Below are 13229 nucleotides of genomic sequence, written 5' to 3' on the forward strand. Positions count from 1 at the left end.
GTGGTCCATAAACCACTACAATAGGAAAATATGGTCCTATGGGGAGATGACAGAACAGACTTCCCTAAGAAAGTGAAAACTGAACTGCCATTTGAATAGGCTTCAAATGGCAAAGGAAATATAGGAGTGTGATATTTTATATATTCCATGTTGTAGAGCTAAATTTCTGGTCCTTGTGATGATTTATGTGACTTTTTCTACTTGTGAGGCTGAAGAGTTGCCTATATTTTTTAATGACTTGAACTTCATAAATTACTTTGTGATTTTTTAAAAACTATTCTCTTCCCATTTATTTACCTGAGCCAATATTCTTTTGTGAACTTAGTTGAAATGCATAGAGAACACTAGCAAAATTCCATCCTGTTGGCTGTTCCACAAGTATTATTAATCGCCTACTGTTGTAAGTTAAAGTATGTGTCCCCTGCAAAAGATGTCCTAATACCCAGTGTTCCACTCAGTAACACTCAGAAAGTGATCTTATTTAAAAGTAGGTCATTCCCAATATAATTAGTCAAGATGAAATCATACTGGGGTAGGTGGGCCTCTAATTAATATGACCGTCGTCCTTTACAGAAGACAGCTATGTGAAGAAAGAAAGATGCACAGGGAGAACATCATGTGACAACAAAGGCAAAGACTGGAAGTTATGCAGCTGCAAGCCAAGGAACACCAAAAATTGCTAGCAAACCACCAGAAGCTAGGAGGATGCAAGGTTAGAATTCCTCAAGTCTCAGAAGGAGCGTGGACCTGCCCACACCTTGATTTCGGATATCTACCTTCCAGAAATGTCAGACAATAAAATGCAGTTGTTTTAAACCATCCAGTTTGTGATACTTTGTTACAGTAACCTCGGGAAACGGTTACATCTGCTACACCGGGCACTATTCTAGTCTCTTGTTTGATTGACACTACAAAAAAATGCAATGACATGAAAAGTATGGACCTTGTTCAAAGGAGCTTTCAATAGATAGGTCTATAAATTAACTTGAGAATAATGAATAACACATTACTTTTTGGTGAATATGTGGTAGAAATTACAAATAGTTATATAATTTCTTGATTTCTTAATTTTTCTTAAATTTCTTAACAAATTACAAAAACACTTTGGAAATACTTGAAGTTAAATGCATTATAAGGACACCATGGGGCATACATCTTAAAATCTATAAATATAAATAAGCACTCAAATGATGTCCCAAATATATCTTAGTCTCCCTCATGAGAAATGAGTAGAATTAAAGCAGAATTTCTGACCACATCAACACTAAGAAAATATCACGTACAATCAAAGCAGTCCATACATCACACTACATGGATAGAGATTTAGTCAATTACAAATTCCCCTGCTTCTAGAGACTGAGGTCAAACACTTTAGGTTATACGAATAATGGTGTAGTAATTTAATTGCTAATTCCATTGTAACATATTATATTAAAATAATAGACTATAATAGAAATGGTATGGGAGTAGACAAAATAAAGTGTGATTATTTATAATGTAAATAAAGGCAGTGAGTGGCATACACAGTGGGCCAAATTCAGCTCTTAGAGGAACACACAAGGGCCCTATTAACTTTAGAATTAGCCGTGTTCATGCTTATGAATTAGATTATTCTCTAAAGTAGTCATTTTTTCTGAATGAACTGTATGATAGAGATTTATATACTTCTATATGAATCATGTGAAATTTATATTCTGTATAAGTAAAATATATGGATGTGAGGGGGTGTTTTATCCTTCATCATTTTATACTGATTATGTCTAGAATTAGTGAGTTAGTTTATTTCCATGAAATTTGAACTTGACCATGTAATTTGCTCTGGTCAATGGAGGGTAGGAGGCATGTGAATACTGTCTGCTTGTTATCCTGTTTGCTTGTTAGATTGCTCTTTCCTGCTGCTAGGAATCTTTCCCCTATGGAGTCAACAAGCCCAGGCTAGCCCTCCAGAAGATGCAAGACCATCTGGAGAGAAAAACTCCAGCATGCTGGACATTCCAGTTGAGGCCTTAGATCATCTAGTCCCAATCAAGCCAGCTCAGACCCAAAGAAATTCCCAGCCAACACACAACAACGTAAGAAATAATATATTTTTATTGTTTTAGCAACTTAGTATTTAGGTAGTTGATTATGCAGCTGAAACTAATATGTACAGCTCCAAAAATCACTGGTTATGATACTAACTGAGTGTCTGGTATGTATGTGGCACTTTTTCTAAAAACTTTGCATACTATTTCTAAAGTTTCAACCAAAATATGGTTATTTTTACCTTCATTTTAGCAATAAGGAAATTTGCCTTGTTTCATAGTTAATAAGGTTTTAAGCTTAAGTCTGACATCTCTTCCTATTTTACCATGCTTTCTCTTTAAAAGAATCAACTTAGCCTCTCCATGATGCATTTACTAATATATTAATAGTTTTAAAGAAGTCCCGTAGGTGCTGTGTCAATAATTATCCACAATGATTACCTCATATTCACTTTTCTACTTGTGTCTATTGATTTAAAGAGCAAAAGATTTTCTTTAACCTCAGACAATTTATTTTTGGTCTCCTGGGAGCCCCATGTTTGTAAATAAGAACTTGATTTAAGAAATGAGGGTCTAAGCAAAAATGAGGTGTGTAAAAATGGAGCATTTTGTATAATTCAAAGAACTTTTAGGAGAGTTGGCTGTCTCTGATAATGTATGGTATAAGATAAAGTTAAGAGTTCTTGGTAACTGTTCATCATTAGAATCATAACTGGAATAAGATGACAGATTATTCTAAAGTGGCCAATAAAAATGCTAAACAATTATAGAACACTTATAATTTTGGTTAAGATATGGAAAGTTGAAACTAGGTATTTACTTATCACGCAGAAAAAAACTCATTCTTTTTTTTCTTTTAATTTAGGAGCCACTGTGTCAAAAAAAGCTAACATGTTTTACATATTTGCTATTTACCTAGCACGGTTCTAAGTGTTTTTCATATATCCTCTCATTAATTCTCAAAACAACTCTATAGGTAGGCACTGTGGATCTCTCTATTTTATAGATAAGGTAATAGAAGCAGAGAAAGTTAATTAAATTCATATATTAAAAGGTAGAAGCAGAATATTACTGTTCACTGTATTCAGTTAAATGTATCAAACGTTCAAAAAATTAATGACAAATTATTCTTGCTTTTCCCTTCACAGTCATTTACTCCACATTTCTTTATCATACATTTGTTGAGCATCTCAGGTATACCCAGCAAGGTTCCTGGTCTTGAAAATTCAGCAGTGAACACAAGATACAAAAGCTCTCTGTTCTCCAGTGGAGCTCACATTCTAGTGAGGTTTGGGGGTGGGGGGCAGAAAAATAAACATAGAGTTAAACATGCAAGGAAAATATCAGAGAGTGGTGAATATTGAGCAGAAAATGAAAGCAGGATGATGATAGAAAGTAACTAGTGAGGCTGCTCTGGATTAGGCGGTGCTGGAAGGCCTGTCTGAAGAGGAAACTCTCAGTCTAAGATTTGAAAACAGGAAGGGACCAGCAATAGGAAGATCAAGTGAAAGTGCATTCTAAGCATAGGTGCAGATAGGGCAAAAGCCCTAACTCAGAAATGATGTGTCTGCTGGAGCTGCTGTCACAAAGTACCACAAACTGGACGGTTTAACAAAACATATTTCTGACCATTCTGGAGGCTGGAAGTTCAAGATCAAGTTGTGCCATCAGGGTCGGTGTATTCTGAGGGCTGTTAGAGAAAATCTCTTCTGTCTCTCTTCCTGCTTCTGGTGGTTGGTGGCAAACTTTAAAATTTCTTTGCTGAAAAAAATACCACTTCAATCTCCGCTTTCATCATTATATGATATTCTTCCTGCCTGCCTGTGTGCAAATTTCCTTTTTTTCTCTTTTTGAAATGGGATTTCTCTCTTGTTGCCCAACCAGGAGTACAACGGTGCGATCTCAGCTCAATGCAACCTCTGCCTCCCGGGTTCAAGCAATTCTCTTGCCTCAGTCTCCCAAGTAGCTGGGACTTTAGGTGCGCGCCACCACACCCAGCTAATTTTTGTATTTTTAGTAGAGACGGGGTTTCACCATGTTGGCCAGGCTGGTCTCAAACTCCTGACCTCAGATGATCTGCCTGCCTTGGCCTGCTAACGTGCTGGGATTACAGGCTTGAGCCACCGCACCCAGCCTTCCTCTTTTTAATAAGGACACCAGTCATACTGGATTAGGGGCCCATCCTGATAACTTCATCTTAACTAACTACTTCTGCAATGATCCTATTTCCAAATAAGATGACATTCTAAGGTGTTGGGAATTAAGACTTCAACATTTGAACTGTGGGGAGCCACAATTCAGCTCATAATGGTGTGTTTGAGGACTGGCAAGAAGGCCAGGGACATAAAGTGGTGTGGGCGAGTCTTCTGCTTTGGCGACTTTATGCTTGCTTAACCAATTATATTTTCAACTACAAGTGCCATAAAATTCATCTCAAATTTTAGCAATAAGACAACTAATTAGCTTGTATGTCTCAAGTACAGAGTTAGAATTCATTTCTATTTAATTTCCTTAAGACCTTCAATGCTAATTTTTCCTCTGTGTATTAGCTTTATCCCCAGGCTGATATAATAGACTAAGATGTGTTTAACAGAAAGATGGCCTTATATCCACCTATGACAATACGTAGTAGAGAGTGAAGCAATTCATTCTTGAAAGTCATACTGAATAATACAGAAAAATTGTCTCCTCCAATCTCACTGGCTCCAAATGAGCCTCATGGCCATTTCTGAATCAATCATTGGCAAGAGAGATGTGATGCCATAACTATGCCCATCCAGGTCACATTTGGTAGTTTACTTTAGAAGTAAACAGACTTCCAAGTTAACTCACCTTGGGTTAACCCATCTTGTGATTCATGGTGACATCCTGTCCCTGAGTAAAGAATCTTATGAGCTTTCAGATTGTTGAAGTACTGATTAATGCATAACCTACTGACACTGAAAAGGATGCTAATCTATTTCTGAATCATAAAGTTTGACTGATTGTCTTATACATTGTCTTATATATAGACTGATTGTATTTTGCAATCCGTGTCCAGTGATTATAACTTCTGCATTGTACCCACCAGTGTAAAAGTATAACTCCTCCCATAATGGCTAGGCATGTTGGCTCATGCCTGTAATCCCAGCACTTTGGAAGGCTGAGTCAGGAAGATCGTTTGGGGCCAGGAGTTCAAGACCAACCTTGGCAACCCCCAGTGTGAGACCCCTATCTTTACAAATAATAATAATAATAACAACATTAAATTAAATTTAAAAAAGACGAATTCCATGAGAACAGTCTTCCTGCCATCTAAACTTTCCTATAAATGCCATCCACCTTTAACAGACTCTGTAACACTCCTAATTTTATCAGTGTGTTTTCCCATGGTCAATCCTCACATTTGGCTTTCAATAAGCCTTTATCAAATAATTTCTGTCTCAAAAACCTTAATTTTAGGCAACACCTATAGCCAGCAGTGCCAAGCATCAGGAAGCATAGATAAGGAGTAAAGACCTAATTAGAGAGGAAGAAAGGTGTTAAAGGAAAATAAATCTTGGGCCCCCAAAATTACTAAGCTAAAGAGAAAAGTCAAGCTGGGAACTGCTTAGGCCAAACATGTCTCCCATTCTATTCAATGATATCCCTCTACTCACTGAGATAAATGTATATTTGATTGCCTCCTTTGCAAAGGCTAATCAGAAACTCAAAAGGATGAAACCTTTGGCTCTCATCTATCTGGATGACCTGGAAGCCCCCGCCCTGCCTTTCTGGACAGAACCAATGTCTCATGTCTCCCTAAATATATAAAACCAAGCTATGCCTCAACCGCTGTCGACAAAAAGAGTCCAACTCTGTAAAATATTTGAAGAGATTTATTCTGAGTCAAATATGAGTGACCATGGCCCATGACACAATGCTTAGGAAGTCCTGAGAACATGTGCCCAAGGTGGTCGGGTGCAGCTTGGTTTTATACATTTTAGAGAGGCATGAGACATCAATCAAATACATTTAAGAAATTCATTGGTTTGGTTCAGAAAGGCAGAACAACTCAAAATGGGGCGGAGTGGGTGGGGTGGGGCGGGGGGGTGGGGTGGGGCGGGGGGCTTCCAGACTATAGGTGAATTTAAACATTTTCTGGATGACAATTGGATGAGTTCATCTAAAGTCCTGGGATAGATAGAAAGAGAATGTTCAGGTTAAGATAAAAATTGTGGAGACCAAAGTTCTTTTGAAGTCTTACAGTAGCTGCCCTTAGAGACGACAAATGTTTCCTATTCAGATCTTAGTTAATCTCCTTAGGATTGGGGGTATCTGGATCTAGCTATATTAATAGAGATTCTTTTTTTTTTTTTTTTTTTTTTTTTTGAGATGGAATCTTGCTCTGTCACATAGGCTGGAGTGCAGTGGCGTAATCTTGATTCACTGCAACCTCTGCTTCCCAGGTTCAAGCGATTCTCCTGCCTCAGCCTCCTGAGTAGCTGGGATTACAGGTGCATGCTGCCACGCCCGGCTAATTTTTCTGTATTTTAGTAGAGACAGGGTTTCACCGTGTTACCCAGGCTGGTCTTGAACTCCTGAGCTCAGGCAATCCACCTGCCTCAGCCTCCCAAAGTGCTGGGATTATAGTCATGAGTCACAATAGAGATTCTTTATAGATACAAATTTTCCTCCACAAAGAACAGCTTTGCAGGGCCATTTCAAAATATCGCAAAGAAACATGTTTTGGAGTAAAATATTTTGATTTTTCTTTTTTGTCTTGTAATGTTATGCCAGAGTCAGGTTGGAAAGTAAATCACGATATGTAGTGTTAAATAAAACCCATTTGATGAGAATTTATGATTTGTAGGGCATGACTCCTTTGACTCCTTAGATAGGAATCTGGGCAAGATTAAAAAAAAAAAAATCATAGTTTAGTCCTCACCACCTTGGGCACATGTCTTCAGGACCTCCTAAGAATGTGTCACAAGAATGCATTCTCAACCATGGCAAAATAAACTTTCTAAATTAACTGAACCTGTCTCAGATATTTGGAGTTCACAAAAGGAAACCTGATGCTTGACAACCAAACACATCTATTACATCTGCCAAGCAACATTTTGGTATTACAAACACGAGAAACTGTATCTGGATGCTCATGCATCTCCCAAAGTTATGACATCTTGTGAGCAGTAACCTTACTCCAAGAATCCTTCATATTTAATATCTTCTTTACAAGATCGGTTGCATTTTTCAACTTAAATGTTTCTTGAGATCTACTATCGAAAAGATGGCATGATGGGTACTGGAGATACAAAAATAAATCAGACACAGACCGTGAACTTGAAGAATTCACAATCTAGTTTGGGAGGCTTGTTTATACAGAAAATATATTCAATGAATAGTAACTATGAAAGAAATGTGCACAGTTTAAATGAAAGTCTAAGAAATGGTCATTGACACAATTCGGGACTTAAGGGAAGTCTTCTTAGAGGAGGTGACATCATAGTCATATCTTAAAGGATAACTAAGGGTTGAGCAGGCAAAGAAGGTGGGAATGGGACTGGAGAAAGGCACTTCAAACTGAGGAAGAGCAGGAGCTGTTCATTGGTGAACAGAATTAATAAAGAGCAAATTCAAGGAAAGTAAGAAGCTCAAGATGAGATAAGAGAAAAACACGGGCGGGACAGAGTTGTGTGTCTTGTATACCAAGTTAAGGGCCTGAGCTTTGCCTTCATGTCATGAGGAGCTATTCAGGTATTAGCTAGGGGCAACAATTTAAGATAAACTAATTTAAGATGAAGAATTTAGGGATCAGTTGATTGGAGAAAGTGAGTGGTAGGATCCTGGATACTTCCCAGAGTGGAGATTTCTACATTCTTCACTTCTTCCCTTAGGGCCTGCAAAATTAAACTGACAAAAGAAAGATTAAAAGGAGAAAGGGTATTGAAATTTTATTTAAAATTGATGTGCATGGCAATAGACAAAAATCCAGAAAGACAGTTAATCCTGGGGGCTTCCCTAGCATTTTAGCCAAGTGCAATAAATTGTAGAGAAGTGACTAAAAAAAGGGAAAGTGAGAAGGGTAAGCTCCAAGGGGTGGTAGATTGTGAGAAATGGGAAATGTATGGTAGATAAGAGATTAGTAAAGTTTTTTATGTAGCCTTATCTCAGTGTCATCTCACATTGTAAGAGTCATCTGCTGTGATTACCAGTATTTCGTTCCTTCCTGGTATGTGAAAAAGAACATGTTTACCAGTAGAATTTCTATTACCAATAGAAACTTCTTTTACTACAGGGAAATTTATGCCCTGCTGTTTAGTCAGAAAGAGGGAGGGCAGAGGGCTCTTTCTGTGTCTGTGTTTTTCAACTGCATTCAGCTCAAACTAATTCTCATGCTAAATTGTTATATTTGGGGGTGGCATATTGTCATCCTCTTCACTAGGCTACTGCCAGTGTCCTTGATAGATAATGCCATCACTAATGAAAGAAGAGAATATGTAAAGAGGGACCAAGTTTATGTGGAAAATGATGAATTTATTTTGGGCCATGTTGACCAAATATGCCTGTGGTATCTTCACTAGGTATGGATTGAGAAGAGAAAAATAACTCTGAGCTCAAGGGAGAGATGTAAAGTAGAGGCATCAATTAGGAAAAACAAGTTTTTTGTTTTTGTTGTTGTTGCTGTTGTTTTGTAGGTAGTGGTTGAAATTATGATATAGTTAAAATCACAAAGGGAGTTTTATTTCCAGTGGCATAAAAAAAAAAGCAATGAGGCTAATAAACAAACAAACAAACAAATTGACCTAGAAATGATTTAAAGGGAGAAAAAATAAAACCATTGAAGAGGAAAAAAAAAAAAAAAAAGCCCAGGAAAGCCATAATAGCAATACGAATAGGCCAAAACGTTAATGCACTATGTGTCTCATACTGTTCTGAACACTTTGCAGGTGGTAACCCATTTAACACTCATGACTTTATGAGGCTGTACTTGTTGTATTATTGTTATCATAATCATCCCCATTTTCCGATGAGGAAACAGAAGCTATATAGGCAGTAGGTAGAAGAGCTAAGATTCAATTCCAGGCAATTTTGCCTCACAGTTCATTCTCTTACTTTTTAAATAACAGCTAATCAGACAGTTAATAAAAAAAGAAATACAAATTTCTTTTTTTTTTTTTTTTTTTTTTTTTTTTTTGAGACGGAGTCTCACGCTGTTGCCCAGGCTGGAGTGCAGTGGCGTGATCTCGGCTCACTGCAAGCTCCGCCTCCCGGGTTCCCGCCATTCTCCTGCCTCAGCCTCCTGAGTAGCTGGGACTACAGGCGCCCGCCACCGCGCCCGGCTAATTTTTTGTATTTTTAGTAGAGACGGGGTTTCACTGTGGTCTCGATCTCCTGACCTTGTGATCCGCCCGCCTCGGCCTCCCAAAGTGCTGGGATTACAGGCTTGAGCCACCGCGCCCGGCCAGAAATACAAATTTCTAATGAAATTCCCAGTGATTTACTCTCACTAGCAATCAAACAAGTGTACGCTGAAATGAAATAGACTTTTTCATTTTAATATTTGGCACAGCTAGTCTATAATAATATTGCCTAAAGTTTGAAAGACTTCAGTGAAAAATGAATCATTATACACTATTCTTGGGGAACTATCTCATGTAATAATTCACTTCTGAAAATATATGTAGTCTAGAAATATCTGAAATATAAAAATCCTTATTGCAATATTCAGAATAGAAAAAAATTGGGAACACTCTAAATCTTCAACAGTGGGTGAATTAATAAGTACATGGAATATAATACAATTATTAAAATGTTGAGTATGTAATGCTTTTAGTAACATGGGGAAATAGTTCTGAGATAAAGATAAGTTAACAAAGCAGATTGTGAAGTTATATATTTATTAAGGTTTAAAAAACAAAAAATATGGCTGGGTCTGGTTGCTCATGCTTGTAATTCTAGCACTTTGAGAGGGAGAGGCAGGTGGATTGCTTGAGGCCAGGAGTTAGAGACCAGCCTGAGCAACATGGTGAAACCCCACCTCTAAAAAAGATACAAAAATAAGTAAATAAATTTGGGGTGTGGTGGCACATGCCTATAGTCCCAGCTACCTGGGAGGCTGAGGTGGGTAACCGTTAACTGAGCCCTAGACTGGATGGATCACTAAATTGCAAGCCCAGCACAGATCCCTCATCTATCTGCTACTTTGCTTCACAGATTTGGGACATAGAGATGTCTCAAACTCCTGGGTCTCGGGTCACAGGCATTGCAGGCTCTGTCACAGGTAGCAGCAGTCCCTATTTTTCTATTTCCATTTCTTATATGATATGTTCTCAGAAATAAAGTAATATATAAATAAATTAATTAATATTTCGAAAAGGAAGAAACTCAAAGGGATAAAAGATGTCAGAAAGTCATCTAGTCCCTATTGTAGAGGACTACATGCTTGCAAACGAAGCAGGGCATTCGGATAAGTCCTGCTCTTGCAAACCAAGCAGGGCGTTGGGGGCTTGTTTATGTGTAAACATCTTGAAAATCCAGAAAGTCAGGGAAAGGTCAGAAAAACAACAATGTGTCTTGTGACTTGGCAACATTCCACAAACGACTGTATAAAATAAAGCAGAGCCCGCCATTCGACGCGGCCGCCATGTTTGTCTTGTCTTGTGTTGTCTTGAGTGTTCATTCCTTTGTTTAGGAAACACGCAGACCCCAACACCCTACGAGTGCCCGTTAGGTTGAAGATTGTAAAGTTTGAGAGAACTGAGAATCATACATTTTTTGTCTAGGAATGGGGTTCTCTGCTGATATAGTCAGGGTTGAACTCATGTGATATTATTCCACCTTAACCCTAAAACCATCTGACCCATTTTATCAGTCATTAATCCGTTAATGGATCAATGCACTAATCTATTTCAAGACCCTTTGGAATTTCTCTCCTATTTACAGAAGGACTTTCCCCTCTAACATACAGACCTGGTCACTTCCTAGGTAATTCTCTCAACTAGTCAAATCCCACAACTCTATAACCTCAAGGAACATTCAAATAGTCTCCTGAGACTGATCTTCAAAAAACACACAGGAGGACTGCCTGGGCTCATCACTGGAAGGCTCACAGCCAACAACCCAACCAATATATATCTGGCACCTCCAGGCACTAAATAAATTCCAAGCCTAGCTCATTAGGGCCTTCTAGCCATCCTTGCTTTCGCTGGACACTATAAGCCAGGCAGACTCGAGGCCTCTGGCCAGCCAGAGAATTCCCTAGTCTGGCATTTGAGGGCCAATCATTCTGGGCATGGAGGATGTAGAGCCAAGGAATTACTAGAATTGGTCAGAGGAAGAACTAGGGTATGTATCCAGTGTCTAAACCAGCTTAGGAAATCTCATTTGAACTCCCAAGAGAAGGGGATGCCTGGAGGAAGGCTCTTGCTCTAATGTAAGGAGGTAAAAAGTTGTTTGGGGTATGCTCACCCATGGGAGTCATCCAAGGCAGAGGCTGCTCACAGTCACATAACAAAAAGCCCACATGTTTCTGGCCCTCAGGGACTCTGGCTCCTGTGGAGGGCTTAGACACTCTGAAGAGAAGTCCCAGGCAAGGGATATTTCCACAATTGTGGCAGCTATGCCTTCACCTCAGCACTGAGAGAGTAATGGAACAGACCAACAACACCTGCTGCCAACCTCATTCTGGCTTCTGAAGCCAATGCCTTGAAGACCCAGGTCATCCTCCTGTGCAGGGAGGAACCCTTGTCACTTTCCTTAGTTGCATCTCATTTTTGTAGTAATCTTCTAAAATATATAAGTATTAATTGTAAAATAAATCATTAGGATGCATTTCCTCAAAAGAATATAAGTTCCTGGATGGGCACAAGGGCTCACACCTGTAATCCCAGCACTTTGGGAGGCCAAAGGGAGTGGATCTCTTGAGGCCAGAAGTTCAAGACCAGCCTGGACAACATAGCCAAATCCAGATTCTACAAAAAATACAAAAATTAGCTGGACATGGTGGTGTGTGCCTGTAGTCCCAGCTATTAGGGAGGCTGTGACGGGGGAATCACCTGAAGCCAGGCAATTTGAGGTTACAGTGAGTTGTGATCATACCACTGCACTCCAGGCTGGACAATGGAGGGAGAACCTGAGAAAGAGAAAGAAAGGAAGAAAGGAAGAAAGGAAGAAAGAGATAAAGAGAGAAAGAGAGAAAGAGAGAAAGAGAGAGAGAGAGAGAGAGAGGGAGGGAGGGAGGGAGGGAGGGGAAGGGAAGGGAAGGGAAGGGAAGGGAAGGGGGGAAGGAAGGAAGGAAGGAAGGAAGGAAGGAAGGAAGGAAGGAAGGAAGGAAGGAAGGAAGGAAGGGAGGGAGGGAGGGAGGGAGGGAGGGAGGAAGGAAGGAAGGAAAAGAGAGAAAGAGAAGAAAGAGAGATGAAAAGAAAGAAAGAGAAAGAAACAGAAAAAGAGAAGAAAGAAAGAAAGAGAGAGAAAGAGAAGAAAGATGAAAAGAAAAAGAAAGAAAGAGGGAGAAAGAGAGAAAGAGAAGAAAGAGATGAAAAGAAAGAAAGAAAAAGAGAGAGAAAGAGAAGAAAGAGAAAGAGAAGAAAGATGAAAAGAAGAAAGAAAGAAAGAAAGAAAAGAAAGAAAGAAAGAAAGAAAGAAAGAAAGAAAGAAAGAAAGAAAGAAAGAAAGAAAGAAAGAAAGAAAGAAAGAAAGAAAGAAAGGAAGGAAGGAAGGAAGGAAGGAAGGAAGGAAGGAAGGAAGGAAGGAAGGAAGGAAGGAAGGAAGGGAAAGAAGAAGGAAGGAAGAAAAAGAAAAAGAGAGAGAGGTAGGGAGGAATGGAGGGAAGGAAGGGAGAGTAGGGAGGGAAGGAAGGGAGGGAGGAAGGAAGGAAGGAAGGAAGGAAGGAAGGAAGGAAGGAAGGAAGGAAGGAAGGAAGGAAGGCAAGCAGGCAGGCAGGGAGGGAGGGAGGGGAGGCAGGGAGGGAGGGAGGGAGGGAAAGAAAAGTATAAGTTCCTTTGGTGAAATGTAATCTCTCTTGCTTTAATTTTAAATATATAAGGACAGAGACAAGGAGAGTCTTTTCTGTTTTATTTATTGTTGTATATTAAATACCTAGAACAGTATCTGACATATAAGAATACACAATAAATATTTGTAGAATGAATTATTAAAATAAACTATTTTTCAAAAAGGAGTTACTTGGAACAATATCAACAGGTAAGCCCCACATTTACTTAAAAAATACATACAGATGGA

This window comes from Macaca nemestrina, chromosome 2 (assembly GCF_043159975.1).
Source record: "Macaca nemestrina isolate mMacNem1 chromosome 2, mMacNem.hap1, whole genome shotgun sequence".
NCBI classification, from domain to species: domain Eukaryota; kingdom Metazoa; phylum Chordata; class Mammalia; order Primates; family Cercopithecidae; genus Macaca; species Macaca nemestrina.